The sequence below is a fragment of the Trichosurus vulpecula genome, chromosome 4, assembly GCF_011100635.1.
Source record: "Trichosurus vulpecula isolate mTriVul1 chromosome 4, mTriVul1.pri, whole genome shotgun sequence".
NCBI classification, from domain to species: Eukaryota; Metazoa; Chordata; class Mammalia; order Diprotodontia; family Phalangeridae; genus Trichosurus; species Trichosurus vulpecula.
Genome location: NC_050576.1, coordinates 246,831,826 through 246,851,181, shown reverse-complemented (window position 1 = coordinate 246,851,181; position 19,356 = coordinate 246,831,826). Strand labels below are relative to the sequence as shown.

The 19,356-nt window shown below is 40.9% G+C and overlaps 1 pseudogene; it reads left to right on the top strand.

Moving 5' to 3' along the window:
• The first annotated feature begins 17,074 nt into the window (after positions 1-17,074).
• Positions 17,075-18,339, top strand: LOC118848669 (annotated as a pseudogene).
• The last annotated feature ends 1,017 nt before the right edge of the window (positions 18,340-19,356 follow it).

Here is a 19,356-nt window from a genome sequence, read left to right as displayed (position 1 = left end):
CAAGATGGCAGCTGGAAAAAGGGGACTCACTTAAGTTCTCCCCCAAATCTCTCCAAACACCTGTAAAAATGGCTCTGAACAATTTCTAGAGCTACAGAACCCACAAATCCCTCCAAACACCCGTAAAAATGGCTCTGAACAATTTCTAGAGCTACAGAACCCACGAAATAACAGAGGGAAGCAGGTCTCCAGCCCAGGAAGATGGGGATGGTCACTGGGAAGGGTCAATGGCACCAGGCTTGGAGTGGAGCCCAGCCTAGCGTGGACTGAGCCAGGACAGACTAGGGCAGAGGAGATTGGACGAGCAGGCGTTAGAGCCAGGAATCACTGAGCTATAGCAGTTACCAGACTTCTCAACCCAGAAATGCCAAAGACCATGGAGCAGGTCAGTGGGAAAACTGCAGGATCAGGGTGAGAGAAGTGTACGGCCCCAGCCCAGGGCATGGCAGAGGTGGTGCAGCTTAGTGGCTGCAGCAGCAAGAAGCTCCAGTGGCTGCTTCCAGAGCTCCAGCTGCAGCTGCTGTCAGAGTCCCTGGCCCACCTGGTGGGAGAAATAAAGCAGCAGATCAGAGCAGGAGGGCAGGGAGCACTTTGCTGGTGCAGAGGCAGGGTTCTCTTGCTTTGCCCTGCTTGGATCTCGGTCACAATTCTGGTTGGCAGTTCTTGGGGGAGGAGGAGTGCTGATGTGGCAGAGCTTGTGGTGGCTTAGAAGTAGCTCTGCAGACAGCAGTGCAAAGCCTCTGAAGCTTGGGACAAATCATTCTCCACTCTGAAGGCAGTTATAACCTGACCAAAAGCTCAAGGGTCAAGTGGAACATGAGCAGCAGGCAGCATAAAAAGACTCAGATTCAGGCTCAGACTCTAGAATCTTTTTTTGGTGACAAAGAAGATCAAAACATACAGCCAGAAGAAGTCAACAAAGTCAAATAGCCTACATCAAAAGCCTCCAAGAAAAATATAAATTGGTCTCAGGCCATGGAAGAGCTCAAAAAGGATTTGGAAAAGCAAGTAAGAGAAGCAGAGGAAAAAGTGGGAAGATAAATGAGAGTGATGCAAGAAAATCATGAAAAACAAGTCAATGACTTGCTCAAGGAGATCTCAAAAAAATACTGAAGAAAATAACTCCTTAAAAAACAGACCAACCCAAATGTTAAAAGAGCTCCAAAATGCCAATGAGGAGAAGAATGCCTTAAAAGGTAGAATTAGCCAAATGGAAAAGGAGGTCCAAAAGACCACTGAAGAAAATACTACCTTAAAAATTAGGTTGGAGCAAGTAGAAGCTGGTGACTTTATGAGAAATCAAGAAATTACAAAACAGAATCAAAAGAATGAAAACATGGAAGACAATGTGAAATATCTCACTGGAAAAACCACTGACCTGGAGAATAGATCCAGGAAAGATAATTTGAAAATTATTGAACTACCTGAAAGCCATGATCAAAAAAAGAGCCTAGACATCGTCTTTCAAGAAATTATCAAGGAAAACTTCTCTGATATTCTTGAACGAGACAGTAAATAGAAATTGAAAGAATCCACTAGTCACCTCTTGAAAAAGATCCCCAAAAGAAAACTCCTAGGAATATTGTAGCCAAATTCCAGAGTTTCCAGGTCAAGGAGAAAATATTGCAAGCAGCCAAAAAGAAACAATTTGAGTATTGTAGAAACACAATCAGGATAACACAAGATCTAGCAGCTTCTACATTAAGGTATTGAAGGGCTTGGGATATGATATTCCAGGTCAAAGGAGCTAGCATTAAAACCAAGAATCACCTACCTAGCAAAACTGAGTACAATACTCCAGGGCAAAATACTGACTTTCAATAAAATAAAGGACTTTCAAGCTTTCTCAATGAAAAGACCAGAGTTGAATAGGAAATTTGACTTTCAAATACAAGAATCAAGAGAAGCATGAAAAGGTAAACAGAAAAGAGAAATCATAAGGGACTTACTAAAGTTGAACTGTTTTGTTTACATTCCTACATGGAATGATGATATTTGTAACTTATGAAACCTTTCTCAGTATTAGGTAGTTGAAGGGAATATACATATCTATAGCAGAGGGCACAGGGTGAGTTAAACATGAAGGGATAATATCTAAAAAACAAATAAAATTAAGGGGTGAGAGAGGAATATATTGAGAGAGAGAGAGAAAGGGAGAGCTAGAATAGGGGTAAGTTATCTCACATAAAAGTGGCAAGAAAAAAGCAGTTCTGTTGGAAGGGAAGACGGGGCAGGTGAAAGGGAATGAGTGAATCTTGCTCTCATCAGATTAGACTTAAGGAGGGAATAACATACACACTCAATTGGGTATGTCACCCTACCGGAAAGCAGGAGGGAAGAGAATAAGAGAGGGGGGATGATAGAAGGGAGGGCAGATTGGGGGAGGAGGTAATCAAAAGCAAACACTTTTGAAAAGGGACAGGGTCAAGGGAGAAAATTGAATAAAAGAGGACAGGACAGGATGGAGGGAAATATAGTTAGTCTTTCACAACATGACTGTAATGGAAGTGTTTTGCATAATGATACACGTGTGGCCTATGTTGAATTGCTTGCCTTCTCAAGGAGGGTGGGTAGGGAGGGAAGAAGGGAGAGAATTTGGAACTCAAAGTTCTAGAAACAAATGCTCAAAAAAAAGTTGTTTTTACATGCAACTGTGAAATGAGATATACAGGCAATGGTGTATAGAAATCAATTTTGCCCTACAAGAAAGTAAGGGGAAAGGGGATGGGGGAGGTGAGTGGGGTGACAGAAGGGAAGGCAGACTGGGGAAGGGGGCAATCAGAATATATGCCATCTTAGGGTGGGGGGAGGGTAGAAATGGGGAGAAAATTTGTAACTCAAAATCTTGTAGAAACCAATGTTGAAAACTAAAAATTTTAAATAATAAAAGTTGTGAAAAGAAAAAAAATTGCTTTGTCTAACACCATTTCTGGCTCACAATGGTCACTCTATTTTTACAATGTAGGAGTACTTTGCTAAAATTTAGAAATACAATAATAACACAAGCAGTAACATTCAGGTGATATTAATTGCATTTCCAAATCATTACATATAAAAATTATTGATAGAAGATTGGGCTTACTGAGCACAGAGGCTTTTCTTCTCTCTCCACAGTTGCAGAGCCTTGTTGTAGACTCAGGGGTGGTGGAATCAGGGATTTGGGAAGGGAGAGAGAGAGAAGGACTAAGGACCAAGGAATTCTGGGCACCTGAATTAAAGGTGTGAGGAGCCATTGAGGAGGGGGATTTGGTAGATAAAGAGGAGGTCCCTGAGGAACCTATGAGCTTCCTAATAGGGGTTGCTCAGCTTCGGGGAACTTGGAGCAGAGGTTCCACATTCTGGTGGTGTGGGAGCAAGGACTTGGGGATTTGAGAAGAGAGGTTTCTCTGCTTGTCTGGAGGTGTGAGCTTCAGGGTACCCAAGGTCCCAGAGCTGTTGCCAGTGGGGTCCCCGATATAACTGCTATGCCTCCCTGCTTTTGCCAGGCGGGGGAGGATAACTCAAATTCCCTACCATTCTTCAGCACACTCTTACATTATCTGATCTGGGATGAGAGGAGTTAACAGAATCTGCTAAACTGTTTTTAGCTGTTCTAACTTTTACTGCAGTCCTGGCTCAGTCAGGGACAGGACTACAGGGTGAAAGATCTTAAATGGTTCTAACTTTTACTCAAGTAAACTTCACTTCTGTGTCCACTCCTTAAAAACATTTTTGAAAGTGAGAACTTTGAACCTTCCAGTCAAGGTGAGTGGGACTCTGGAAAAATCCAGTGGCTCCTTGTCCCCCTACCCCATACTGAGGAGCTCAAAGCTTCATTTCCAAGGTGTCTCTTTTTCAGATCTATGCACTTTCCCAATTTGACTTAGTGCCAGATAGTATAATAAATCCTGACTTATCTTAAACCTCAAATTAGGAGTAACACATTTCACTTAAATCTGAGGGAAAAAAGATTCCCTCCTTTTTCTTTCTTATCTCTTTCTCCAGAATTAGAATGTGGAGAGAAAGAGAATTTTCTTCTTTCCAACAACTTCCCAAACCTTTTACTCTCAAAACCTCTATTCACACTGTTTATGCAAATAGATTGTACCTTCCTTAAACTTTCTACACGTGCTCCTCTCTTTTCTTACATATTTAGACTTTCTTGCCTTTCCTACTTGCCTGCCACCCTTCTGGTGGACTTTGATTAGAGCCCCCTTAAAACTGTGCATACCTTGTATCTTTCTAATTCTGACCTGACACTTCTCTTACTCTCTTCAACTTGCCTTTTCCATCATATAACCTATAGCGGACCTTACAGGGTGTCAGATTACACTAACTAAACACAGAAACATAGACACAGACAGATACAGAAAACAACAGGGAGAATCCAAAAGCTGAGAGAGGATTGTTAGAAACCCTCTGCACAAATCAGACATTTGCTTGGTCCTCCAGAATATAACAGAGGCCAGGTACCAACGTGCTTTATTGAGGTCTAGGAAACCATGCTTTAAGATGACCTGGGGCAGATCCCTGGGTGTAGGGGAAATGGGCCTGTCACTTTGCCTGTAAGCCTATAGAGCTAGGTATAGATGGAAAGAGAGGGGTACCAATAGAGCTCCTGTAGCCTAATTCCCTGTTGCAACAATTCAGCTAGCAGCTGCTGTGGGGTTGAAAGACAACGAAAGCCCAACAGCAAGAGCTCTGCCAGCACAGGTTCTTTTGACCTGCTTTACTAAGGAAAGCAACGTTAAGGAGTTAACAATCTTATTTCAATCCAACATAAAAATATCATTCACTTAGTTCAGGGGAAAAAGTCAACACCCTGAACTTCAGAGCAAATACAAACAAATTACAAACATACATTATAAACAGACCAAATACAATTCATAGTTCCCAAGAAACCATCAACATCTGACTTGATGAGCCAGGAGCCTCTTAGAGTGGCTTCCCAGAGTCCCACGCCAACACTCCTCCAGGAGTGACAGCCTCAAGCAAATAGCTCTGTTCTCTCTTTTTATACAGTCTTTGGATGTCATCCAACCTCATCTGAGTGACCAGAACTTAGGCTCCTACTATTGGCTCTGGTCTTAGCAACTCCCTTTAGGACCCTGAGGGCTTTACGTCCACATGGGCTTAGCACCTAGTAATTAGGGGTTTGGGCCTGGGGCTTTGCACCTAGTAGTAAAAGGGTGTGGGCCTGGGGTTTAGCACCTAGTAAGACTCAATCAAAGAGACTTAATTTATCATTCTAAAACAGTAACAAAGTCTCACCTTAGTTACCAATGCACTCACCCCGACCAGCGTCCTGGAAGAGTGAAAGAGAGGCAATGTGTTCCCCAAAACAAGGTGCCCCTTATCAAAAAGGGGGAATTATGCTGAATTATGCCCAAGCCTGTTGAAGGCTCAATCCAACTGTCCCTGCAAGCCTTGCCTAGGGTGCTTGAGGGGAAGAAACCCAACCACAGGGTGAGGAGAGGGCAGGGGAGGCTTACCTTGAATCAAAGAAGGCTTGAGACCTCAGATTGTGCCCCATGTTGGGCTCCAGAAATGTTGAGGGTGAGATGAAGTCCAGGAACCCCAAGACTGGAGTTCTCAGACAGTGTAGTTGAGGGAGAGTACCCCTCAAGGATCTGAGTACTGGAGAGGGTCAAGGCCATCTGGAATGAATTCACAGACTCAAGCATTCTTTAAGTCAAGGTGGCAAAGATTTATTATGCTTTTCAGCAGGCAAGAGTTCTTAGGGAACCTGCAACCTTACAGGGGTGCAGGTAAAGTTTATATAGGATATTCTATGGTAAAACATGTGCCAAATATGCTAATTAGGTGTTTCAGTGGAATTAGGGAGTGGTTAAGGAGTGGTCAGTTCTTAAAAGAACATGCACTTTTGTATCTACTGTGCAGGTATCTTACCCAGAGTTCATTGGGAAATAGCCCAAAAGGGGGCTACATGGAGGTGTGGTTTTAGGCCTGAAACATCACTAAGTCAGCTAATGGTCAGGGCTGACTGAGAAATACCCAGGCTGCTCCCATCAATGTCTTGTTAGACAAGATAAATGTAAGGGAATATACATATGTCTAGGTCTAGCATGCATATGATAGGTTAGTGAGTAGTAAATATCTGTATGACCCAGTACACGACCAGTTCAGCATGTACATAGCTGGTCAAACTAATGAATTCTATAGGTACAGCTGGCCACTGTATCAGGAAGAGAGATAAATGTTTTGCTAGGGCATGGCTATCCTGTTTTGCTAGAGAGAAACTGCTAGGGACAGTGTTTTAAGGCTAAGGAGAGATGTGACTTTGGAACTGGATGTGATTTTGGAACTGGAGTCCAAGCACAGGCACTCAAGCACCCCATCATTACCACCCTCTGAAACCAGTCCTATTATCTCCATTTTTATGGATAAGGGAAGTGAAGCTGAGAGAGGCCACTGGCCCATAGTCACACAGCTAAGCAGGATCAGAGGCAGGATAAGAACCTAGGTCTTCCTAACTTAAAGCCTGATACTCTATCCACTACACCGTGCTGTCACAAATCTAGAACCGATTTAACTGCTGCAAAGGACTTAGAATCCAGAATTCAAAACAGGAAGAATTGGCCTCCCACTTTGAAAACCCTCTTGCCAATGAATAACAGGGAACTCTGGAGAATACCTACCTGGACCCACATCTAAACATTTCAGTACTAGTCATTTCTGAAAAATTAGACTTTTCTATGGCACACAATGTCAATGGGGCAGCCTGGGCCTAATAGAAAGAGCCCTAGAGTGGGCTACAGGAAGCCTGGGCTCATATCCTGGATTGCTGTTGCTTACCTCCAGGGTGGATTTCAGCAAGTTACTCTTCTATGGGTCACAGTTTCTGTATCTTTAAACTAAGGAAATTGGACTAGGTACAGTACCATGGAAAGAGCACTGCCTTTGGAATCAGGAAACTGGGTTCCAGTCCTGACTCTGATGCCTGCTACCCATGTGACCTTGGTTGGATAAGTCCCTTTGCCTCTCAGCTTCCTCATCTGTTAAGTAAGGAGGTGGGACATAATGGCCCCTGGAGTCCCATCTATGATCCTATGTTCTCTACAACTCTAAATTCTGTGATATTCCTATTACAGTCATAATTTGTATTTTATTTATAAAGTATGACCTATGTTTCAAAAAAAAGAAGTTAAGGAGAATAATTTTATGTTAAACCATTTCAAAAAAGATAATTTTTTTTCCATAATATGCTACTGTAAAGAATATAAACTTGAATCTTCCAATAAAAATGAAAAGGTCTTTTTAAACCTCATTTTCCATTATTACTTACTCTTTCATTATATTTTTCATCAATATTACCACATATTGCATCCTGGGCCATCTCCAGTCATCCTGGTGAATATCAGGCCACTGGACCCAAATGGCTCTGGAGGAGAAAGTGAGGCTGGTGACCTTGCATAGCCCTCTCTCACTCAAATCAAAGTCAGCTGCAAATCATGTCATCATTTCCCTGATGTCATGGTCCTCTTAGAGAACGAAGGACAAACACAACAACACAGCCTTTTATAAGCAAATTGGAATAGTAATGCTTGACTTCTAACAAGTCCTTCGCTTCCTGTCCCTGAGATTTGTATCAGCATTTTCACAGGATTTACAGGTAGAAAAAGACCTTGGATTATTTAATCCAATCCTCTCATTTTATAAATTAGGAAACAGGATGAGAGTAATTTGCCTAGAGTTACATAGTTACTTAGAAACAGTCAGAATTTGAAGCCAGGTTCACCGACTCCACATTTTATATTCTTTCCAAATCATACTGCCTCTCAGTTTCTGGGGAACTGTTTCCCAAATTTTAAAATAAGACATCTTGTTTTATTCATTAAAAAGCCTTCTTCCACTTTCCCCATTCTCTACCCTTCCACCAGCCTCAAGAATGGGATTGGCAAAAGAAAATATATGTCCTCTAAATCACAGCCCTGGAGAAAATCACTGTGAAATTAAATGCCAATCCTAAACTATACTACAAAAGTAAGGAAGTTAGTGAGTAATTCTGTGACATCAACTTTACCCTGGGTTTTTAAAAACTGGCACTTTCCTCTTTGAGAGGCAACATGGTCTCATACAGAGGTGTCAAATATAGGACCTTTGGGCCATGGCCTGAACCAGATTAAAATGTAGTTGCCACCTGATTTAATTAATTGATGTAGGAACAACAATAACAGCAACAAAAGAAATATAAAAATGTGTGAGGTTTTCTAAGCCACTATGTAGCCCACAGGGATCCTTATCTATGATTTAGTGATCCCCACCCCCACTTCTATTTCAGTTTAACATCATTGGTCTAAACAGATAGAGGAGTCAGAAAAATCTGGAATCAATTCCCATTTTTGACCATAGGCAAGTCAATTAACCTCTTCATTGAATCTGGACCACTCTATGAAACTGCAAGTGATAGATAAGTTTCTGATCTGCAATGATAGGAGTTTCCACTCTGGGAGTTCCCTACACCAATGAAATCCTTGATTTGGGCCCAAACTAACTACTTAAATACTCCCATGTAGAAAAAAAACCTGGGAATCTTTGAAAACTAAAGCACCAGAGTAATGCTTCTGTATTAAATTGTAAGCATGATAGTGGGTTCACATTGTACCCCCAATGCCCATAGGAGGAACAAAATAAATGCTTATTGGTTGTTTAATTAGCAGGATAATTATAGCAAATTAATAATACTAGTAGTAATAATAATCCTCCAGCTTTCCTGAACATTAAGAAAAATCTCCCCAGAGTGGTATCCTCTTTGGGTCCTTACATTTGACAAAGGACCTGTAGAAGTGACTGAGAGAATATCTAATTCATACAAGAAAAGGCAATCAGAACAGTCAGTATTGGCAATAACCCAGTGCAAGAAAACCATGGCTAGAGTTTCTGGGGAGAACAGCTTTTCTAGTCTTGCTGATGCTCTGATCCATTTGGAGTAAAGCAGTACCTTCTTAGGTGCCAGCAATTGCAAACTCTATTAATTGGACACTTCCACTTGGAGAAATCTTAATTGCTGCCAAGAGCAGCAGGACAACTATGAAGGGCATGTCTGGTGCCAGCCAAGTGGTGGGCACAGAAGACTTGCACCTGGGTACAAGAATAACTTGGTTCTGCCCTTCCAATATATGAAGGAGAAACTATTTTGGGAAGAGGACATTAACCAGTTTCTCTCTATCTCCACTCACAGAATGTACCATAGAAGGAACTGTAATGCAATTACACTATTAAGCTTAAATTAAGTTAAATATTTGAGAAATTCTTGCCTGTCTCACATTGAAATGGACTTCTAAGGAAAGTTGGAGAACTTCACCCCGAAGATATTTAAAATGAAACAAAAGTGAATAAGTATGGCTCCAAAAAAAGAGATGAGAAGATAGACCTCTTTCTCTCCTTTGCAGAATTGGAGGACTATGGGTGCCAAACATTGGCTAGAGTAGACCGTCAGATGTGGGGGATGTGTTGGTGCATGTTACTGATCTGATTTTTTCCTCCCTCTCTCTTTTATTCTTTGTTACAGAGAGCTCCCTGGGTTGGGGTGGGGGAGGAAAGATCATATAAAAACAAAATATATCAATAGATTTAAAAAAAAACCATTAATAGTGATGTATCGGGTGCTTGAGATGCTCACTGGCCTGAGTAGTAGCTTAGATAGTGGAAACTGTTTTTCCTGGCTGAATATGTGTGAATGTGTGTATGTGTTGCTGTGAAACCAGCACCAGTACTGCATCATCACATCTTGTGCTTATTTCAGTACTTAAAGAAATTTTAAGTTCTTTTTTTTTTTTTTTGCAGGGGGGAAGGCACTTATGTATATTGGGGTTAAGTTACTTGCCCAAGGTCACACAGCTAGTAATTGTGTCAAGTGTCTGAGGCCAGATTTGAACTCAGGTCCTCCTGACTCCAGGGTCAGTGTTCTACTCACTGCGCCACCTAGCTGCTCCTGAGTACTTAAGGAATTAAAGGACTTCAGAGACCATCTAGTGCAACCAGAACCTGTACCAGTCAGTCAGTCCAAAAGGTGGATATGTAGTCATGTGATCAGAGATTCACAGATGGAAAGAACCTATGAAGGCATCTAGTCCAACTCCTTCATGATCCATTTGAGAAAGCTTGCCCAAGGTCACAGAAGCCATAAGTGGCATAGCCAGTATGGGAACCTAGGTCCTCACACTCAAAAGCTAGAACTTTCCCCATCATGTCAGGCATTGACTAAATGCAGACCTCAATCTGTCCATGCTTTGGTATGTAATTTTAAAAATTATATTTAATTTGTTTGACCCATAAAAAATCCTCCTTTTGACAGTCCCACCCTGTGTGTGTGTATATGTGTGTGTGTTGCGTGTGTACATAAATGTATGGGGAGGGCACGCACGCGCACACACGCACGTGCAAGAGAGAGAGAGAGAGAGAGTGCTAGAGCAAGCAGGCAGGCACCGTGCAGGCATGGAAGCCATTCTGGCTTCAAAGCTGCAAGGGGCAGGGGCAGGCATATCCCTGAGAAGAGAGGGGGAGGTCTGTGAAATCGTTCATTTACATTAAGCAAGAACACCTCTCCCTCTTTCTCTTGTCTGTCTCTCTCTGTATGTATGTACATGTGTGAAATGTACACATGCACATATGCAACTAGGTGGCAGAGTGGATAAAGTGCTGGGCCTAGAGTCAGGAAGACTCTCAGACACTTACTAGCTGTATGACCCTGGGCAAATCACTTAACTCCATTTGCCTCAGTTTTCTCATCTCTAAAATGAGCTAGAAAAGGAAATGGCAAACCACCCTAGCATCTTTGCCAAGAAAACCCTAAATAAGGTCACAATGAGTCAGACACAACTGAAAAACAACTAAACAAAACTATAGATAGATATGTGTGTATATAGACACATATACGCACACACATACATATATAATGGGACTGTGTGTATGTGTGATATGTGACTGTCAAAAGGTAGATTTTACATACTTACATATATATGTCTATACATACACACACATATATTAAATATCTATATAATAGGTATATATCTGCATATGATTTTATATATGTGTGCATCTCTGTATACACACACACAGCCTCATTTGATGCTAAGTAGGTAATGTAAAGTTTCTGCAGCTAAGGGGAAAAAGTTCATCTGGTGACCAACCTTCCCTGTGGGAGCCTCTTCAAACTCAGCAAAGCTGGTCTTCGAGTGACCAACACAGCTGGCCACACTTCCCGGACTTGAACTCTTTTCAAGCAGAGCTTGCGTTCCACCAACAGTCTTCAGAAAACCAAGGTCGCTTTTACACCATAATGAGGCATCCTGAGAGACACATCTTGTACATATGGTTAAATACAGTAATTTAAAACAGAATTGTATGAATGCGAAATACATGTTCTTGCTTTTTCCATAATCAGTCATTTCTAATTCTCTTTGATGTAAAACAAAGATATATTTTATTTGAAGCCCAGACAGTGATCCTAATGTGTTTTAAATGTTGCCTGTCCTGTGTAGTTATAAGATCTTATATGCTTAATGTGTTTACTTTGTGCCCACACATTTGGCAACAGTTATATAGTTAAAGTAAAAGACTATGTTGCAATAGTAACCACAAAGCTGTTAAAATGTACACAGCAGCCCTTTGTCGTCAAACTAGAAAGGTAACTAGGCAATTTATTTCTGTTTGGTCAGTTGGTTGATACAGACCTGTTATTTTATTGGTAGAGGAGCCAATGAAGATCTACAGTGGATCCATGAATTATCATCTCAAAAAATTATTGGGGGCACTGAGAGGTTTAACAACTTGGTCTTGGTCACACAGCCATCATGTGTCAGAGTCGATGCGGAAGCCTGGGTCTTCCTGCCTCAAAGGCCAACCCTCTCTCCATTATATGGTGCTGCTTCTCTTATATTCTCCTACTTTAATATATGTAACTGGACTTTCATCTAAGCCTGGAGTGTTTTTTGTGCTTCTGTATTTTCAGAGGAAAATGTGACTCCTAATTGGTAGAAAGAATGCTATAATGGCAAGCAAAGCAGGACTTTTTGTTGTCTTTTGTTTTAGAGTGTTTCTCAGCACTAAGGCAATCAAGTGCCTTTGTTTGAGTCTTGCCTTTCTTTGTAGGAAGGCCCATACCCTTTTGCTAATTAGGCGTGAAGCCCTCTGACCCTGAAGAAGTATATATATACTCTGAGGGTAGCATTTTGTTTGGGGCTAACTCACTGGAAGAGTGTCGTGTGATTTGACCAGAAGAGACTCTGGGAGGCTGTTGGAGCCCCCTGGCTTTGAAAACCCAGATGCTGGTGCTTCTTTCTCTGGTAACTGTGTATGTATTGCCATGGTCAGATAGAAGTCTGTCTGTTGATTTGTGTTTATTTGCTGTGTTTATATAATTTCTGCTTGTAATTTATGTTTGTGTTTTCTCTGAAGTTCAGGGTGCCAACTTTTTCCCCTGAACCAAGTGAATGCTATATGTATGTTTAATTAAAGTGAGATTGAAAACCCGTTAAAGTTGCTTTCCTTAGAAAAGCAGATCAAAGAACTTGTGCTAGCAAGCCCTTCTGTGTGCTGGTGTTATTGGCCTTACACAGCCACAGTAGCAGCAAGTAACACTGTTGTTACAAATGCTGATAGGATTCTACAGACCTGTATTAGGCTCAGATTTGGTGCCACAGCAACTCTGGGGAGAGATACATGTGGCTGGTTCCAAACACTCTTCAGAAGAGAAAGAAAAAGACTTTGGAAAGGGCAGCAAAGTGGCACAGCAGATAGGCCACCAAGCCTGTTGCCAGTAAGACTCACATCTTCCTGAGTTCAAATCTGGCCTCGGACATTTAACTAGTCAACAGTTTGAGCCTGGACAGGTCCTGTTTGCCTCAGTTTTTTCATATGTAAAATAAACTAGAGAAGGAAATGGTAAGCCACTTAAGTATCTTTGCCAAGAAAACCCCAAGCGGGTTGCAAAGAATTGGACACAACTGAAAGGCTCTGAGGCGTAGGGGAAGCTGACTCCTTAACATCTGGCTGACTTCCATTTTGCTAGGGGTTTCAAAGAATTTTCCTTTAGATGACATTGGGGTCTTTCTCTAGGTCTGATCTTGCTCCCAGTCAGGTATAGATAGTAGACTACATATTTGCCAATTTCATTTTCCTTGTATCTTGTTAAATAATGTGTCTATTCATTCTCAAAGTATAAGTGTTTACACAGTGATGGGGGTTTGAATTGATCTATAATCAGTCTTAAAGTGAAAGTGCTTCTTTTGGTTAAATGGTGGGGATTGGAGTAGGAAACATTTCTTGCATATGGGAATGAGCCCCTACTCAAGTTTATTTTTAGGACTGAAGCTTACCTACTTTGGGCTATGGAATGATTGTATTGTGTGAATTCAAAATTTAGATCTTGGAAATAGTCCAACATAAAGACCTGAGCGGGATCAGAAAGTATGAGTCAAGAAACAACAAAAGAGAAGAAAAGAATTTAGAATGAAGTGTCTGACTCCTTGCCTTTCTGAAGTCAGTGGAAGCTTGGGGAACTGGAGTTCAGAAATTACAGAAAATCCCCAGTCTCAAGTGTCAGCACATCCAAACACACATTGCTTTTCAGCCTCTGAAATAACTCTCCAGGCTCAATTGGTAAAGTCAAGTGCAAGTTTTTCCATTACTGACTGTGAGGTGGATGTCCCGATCACCAGGCCTTGCACTGGACAATATTAAGAAAGCAGCTGGTAATGACCTAGTCACGAATGCTCCAACCCTCTTTGGATAGAAGAAGGAAAAATAGCTTCTGATACAAAGTGAGGAGCTGGTGGCAAGTCTAGTCAAATTAACACTTTGAGAAGGCAGAACTTTGGGCTAAGGATGCATTTATGTGACTTGGATACACCTAACACATAAAGTGTTTTTAAAAGTAGAATGGCACAGTGGAAAGTCAGATGGGTTTGGAGTCCAAGGACTAGGGTTTGAACCCTGACTTTGCCACTTAGGTGTGTGACCTCATACAAATCACTTCACTTTTCTGGCCCTCAAATTTCTTATCTCCTAAATGGAGAGATTGTACTTGATAAGCTTCAAAGGTTCCTTCTAGCTCCTGATGTGGGATCCTATAATCTTATATCATGCATTTTGCCAACCTTAAACCATAATGTATGTCACTTATTTATAATTCATCTCTTGGCTTCCTTGGACTAGGCTGAATTTGGGGGTAATTATCTTTTTTTGACTTCTTTGAAAAGCATATGCATGTGTGGGGATACACACACCACAGACACACACACAGACACACACACACACACACACACACACACACAGATATGGTGACCTTGTGAATGTCTAAAACTTTTTATTTGTAGAGCCGTAACTAGCAATTGTCATCTTGAGCAAACAACAAAATGCTTTTGAAACAAAGAGCAGAAATGTACCTTCAAAGCAGGTGTTTTTAAAATGATAAAAAGTGACCGAGTCAGAAACAACTTCCTTTACCCTATAAAGTAATCCTATTACTGAGTATATAACCCAAAGATATAAAACAACAACAACCAGACAGGAAAAATGCCAAAACACATGTAACAACACTTTCCTTAGCAGCAAAAAAAACCAAACCAAAACAAAACAAAAAAAATCCTGCAAAGAGTGAGTGGTTATCAATTAGGGAATAGTTAAACAAATTGTAGTATATGAATATAATTATTGTATTATCAGAAACAATGAATGAATCATTCAAAGAAACATGGGAGGACTTATATGAACTGATGCATATTGAAGAAAGTAAAACTGAGAGAATGATGAACAGAATGCCTATGGTAACATAAATGAAAACAATACTATTATTAATAATATAAATAAGAGCAATACAAAAAGGTCATTGAATTCTGATTAACTCCAGAGAACAAAGGATGCAACAAACTTCCCTCCTCTCAGTGGGGCGGTTCAGATTAAAGGAGTAAAACATTGTATATGCTGTCCAAAAGGTCTATATGTTGTTTGGTTTGAGTTAACTATTTTCATGGGGCAGGTCTAGGGTAAGGTAGGGAATGAGTGGCATATTGAGAAATAACTATGATGTAAAAATCAAAAAGTTCAAATAACTGAATCGTTTTGGTTTTTTTTTTTTTTTGGAGGGAGAAAGGCAGGGCAATTGGGATTAAGTGTGTTTTTTTTTAAGTTTAACCATCAAGTGGCTATTAATAGCCAATCACTGGGAAGTCTCCATACTCACACTGATTTACATATGCCTCATGGAGCAGAAGTGCTGAGTAAGTGTTCTGAACTATTCCTCAGCTCCATCTCAAGGTAGGACAGCACCAATTTGTTGTCAAAGCAGTGTGTGAATTTGTAGATCTACTAATCAATCAGCATTAGCTCTGAGCCCCCACCGAATTGACTATATCTTAGTGAGTGCTAGCATTTACCTCATAAGATCATCATGTGACCTTGGTATAATGACATCAGCTTTACACAGAAGCTGAAAACACAATTGGATACTCTATGGAACATTTACTCAGCATAGAATCAATCAGCAAATAAAACTACATAACAACCAGAGAACACCACATAAATAAGCACATAAAACATCAAACTAATTGCTTTGCTGCTCTTTCAAATCTCAAAAGTCCCTTAGGTCATAAGGATTTTTGTCTAGGCCCAGGACTTCTAAGAATACAATTTGGGTTTGTTTAGGTCCTTGTTGCTGCTCCCTTTCTAGTGACACAAAGAGGCCTCTCCATATGTTTGACTCAACTACACAAGAAAGCAGTAATTCTGGAGGAACTCTTGTCCTGGGACTCGCAGCACAAAGACTAGATTTGGGTTCTAGGTGAAGATAGGATCTCAGTTCAGCCTGAGTCATCAAACTTGGGATCTGGTGTGACTTGGAACGCATAAGAATTGGTATCTAACAGGGGACTGATTGGCCACTGAGCCCTGTCTTTATGAACATGCAGAGAATGCTTAGCTGTTGCAGTCCTCACGTGGACTTTGGAGGATGCACAACCCTTCTGTAAGTGGTTCCAGTGTGCTAAGCACATGGTGAAGAGGAGCCTCATGATTTGATCAATAACTCATCCATTCAGTTGGCTGAATCAACAGAAGTGAGGTGTGCTCAAAAAGCACTAGAGGGAGTTCAGTGGCACAATGGATAAAGCTCTGGACCTGGCATAAGGAAGACCTGAATTCAAATCCAGCCTCAGACACTTATTAGCTGTGTGACCCTGGGCAAGTCACTTAACTGCTGTCTGCCTCAATTTCCTCCTCTGTAAAATGGGGGTAATAGCACCCATCTCTCAGGGTTGTTGTGAGGCTCAAATGAGATAGTATTTGTAACATGCTTAGCACAGTCCCTGGCACCCAGGAGGTACCATTCCTTCCCCTTCCTTCTTCCCTAGTCAATGAGAACCTATCTCTTCTCCTTGCTCTGACTTGTGTCAGTATTCCAGCAAGAGCGAGAAAAGAGGACATGCTAGACATTGTGTTATTCTGGACAACTCACATTACCCCTATGACCCTCAGTTTCCTGATCTGTAAAGTGGGAGAAATAATGATACCTATCTGGCAAAGTTGCTGTGAAGATGAAAGAGATAGTACATGTAAAGTGCTTTGCAAATTAAATATGTGTCTTAGATATGCTAGTAATTGCAATTGTCAATTTGCAAGTGGAATTCCAGCAAAGCTAGATACAAAATAATTTACTACTCATAAAAAAACAAAAACCAAATCCATATGAGCCAATATCTCTATGCTAGGCCCCCCTCGAGGCAGGTTGCTCCCCACTTACAGCCAGAGTCCATACGCCAGGGAACAAAGCATTCATTCATACTGTCATCCAGGAGCTGACCAAGGTGCAGTCATGCGTGTGACTCACCGCCCAAGATTCTGCAAGTCATGATATGATCAATGACTCATCCAGAATAAGTTTCCCATGTTGTACTGCAATTAACGACACTGTTCGAAAGGAGCCAAGACTTCTCACTGCGCTTGCCAAATGGCTAGTGGGGTTTCTCTACTCGCTCCCTTTGGGTTGTTGTTTCTCCCTTTCTAGCTGTTGGCCCGCCCTTCTCTTTCTCTTCTTCTTTCTTTTTCTTTCTTCCTATTTCATCGTCTGACTCCCACCATGAATGAGGAGTACGACATGATTGTGCTGGGCACCAGTCACAGGGAATGCATACTTTCTGGGATCATGTCAGTTAATGGAAAGAAGGTGCTTCATGTGGATACTCCTCTTAAGGAGCTGAAAGTGCATCCATTACATCACTGGAAGATTTATACAAGAGGTTTAATATACCAGGATCACCACCAGTCTCAATGGGAAGGAAAAGAGACTGGAATGTGGACCTAATCCCCAAATTCCTTACGGCAAATGGTCAATTGGTTAAGATGCTGCTTTATACAGAAGTCACCGGATATCTGGACTTCAAAGTAACCAAAGGAAGCTTTGTCTACAAGTGAGGAAAAATCTACAAAGTTCCTTCCACTGAAGCAGAAGCCTTGGCATCTAGCTTGATGGGGCTGTTTGAGGAATGTTGATTCAGGAAATTCTTAGTATAGGTTGCCAACTTTGATGCAAAAGACTCCAGAACTTTTGAGGGTGTTCATCCTAGGAAGACTACAATGCAAGAGGTGTTTTAGGAAATTCGATTTGGGCCAAGATGTCATAGATTTCACTGGCCACATCCTTGCCCTTTACAGAACTGTTGAGTATTTAGATCAACCATGTTATGAAACCATCAACAGGATCAAACTTTATAGCGACTCTTTGGCAAGATATGGCAGGAGTTCCTATCTTTATCCATTCTATGGCCTTGGAGACCTGCCCCAAGGATGTGCAAGGTGAAGTGCCATTTATGGAGGTACTTATATGTTGAACAAACCAATTGAAGAAATCATTGTAAAAGACGGACAAGTGATTGGTGTGAAATCTGAAGGAGAGATTGCCATTGCAAACAACTCATTTGTGATCCTAGTTAAGAACACCAATGATGCCAATTCATGCCAGATCATCATTCCACAGAACCAGGTCAACCAGAAATCAAATATCCATGTTTGTATGATTTCTTCTGCACACAATGTGGCTGCACAAGGAAAGTGTATTGCCAATATTAGTACTACTGTGGAAACCAGAGAACCTGAGAAGGAAATCAGACCAGCATTAGAGCTTTTGGAGCCAACTGAACAGAAATATGTTAGCATCAATGATCTACATATTCCAACTGCTTTGAGAACAGAAAGTCAGATCTTCATTTCCTGCATTTATGATGCTACAATCATTTTGAGACAACTTGTGATGATATTAAAGACATCTACAAGAGGATGACAAAGTCTGAGTTTGACTTTGAAGAAATGAAACGAAAGGAAAATGACATTCATGGGGAAGACTAATAGTAGTAATATGCTCATGTCCAATTAGGAGAAATTTAAATTTCAGCTAATACAGAGTTATATCAAGAACCTAATGAACATTACATGAAATCAATATTGTATGGCCCACTATTGTAATCACTTCCTTGAGAGTGAAGAGCACTATGCCCCTAAATGTTTCCCCTCTACCCCCCTTTCAATATCATGCATTACTCTCTTTCTCCTGGGATGACTATCCGGAAGTGACAGATTGTTAATATTATTTTCAGTTTCCCTGAGTGTGTGTGCATGCGTGTATGTCTGTTTTTAAGGGAAAGCACAGTTTAAACATACACTCACTGAGGCAGACAAATAGAACTTGATGCAGTATTTGTATCTTTTAATAGTATAGCCTTTTTAATTGTAAGAAAGAAAGAAAGAAAGAAAGAAAGAAAGAGAGAAAGAAAGAAAGAAAGAAAAAGAAAGAAAGAAGCAAAGACCCTTAGGGCCACATGCATAGAAATTGCCTCCTTTCCTTGAGCTTTTTTTCCTCTCCTTATTCTCTTAAGAACAAATTTTCCTTCTAGATGCGTTGTCTGGTTTAGGTGACATCTTTTTACCTTTGGCTTGTTAATATGCCCAAATTAAGTTCATTTGTGAAATTCTCAGTCAGTTCCTCAGTGCTCTCCTCCGTCTCTATTATAATACACCCATACAGAAAGATCCCTGATACCTTTTTGTCATTATCATTTGCCCTCACTCTGCAGGAAGACTGTTTCAGTACTCTTTTTTTTCCTTTTCCCTCTAAGACTAGAGCAGATGTTCAAAGATTCATAGTATTCAATTTAATTCAACAAGTGTTTATTAAACAGCTAGGTGGCAGAGTGGATAGAATGCTGGGCCTGAAGTCAGGAAGACTCATCTTCCTGAGTTTAAATCTGACCTCAGACACTTACTAGCGTAAGACTGTCTGGGCTTGCGTAAGCTGTGTGAGACTCTGGGCAAGTCACTTCACCCAGTTTTCCTCAGTTTCCTCATCTGTAAAATGAGCTGAAAAAG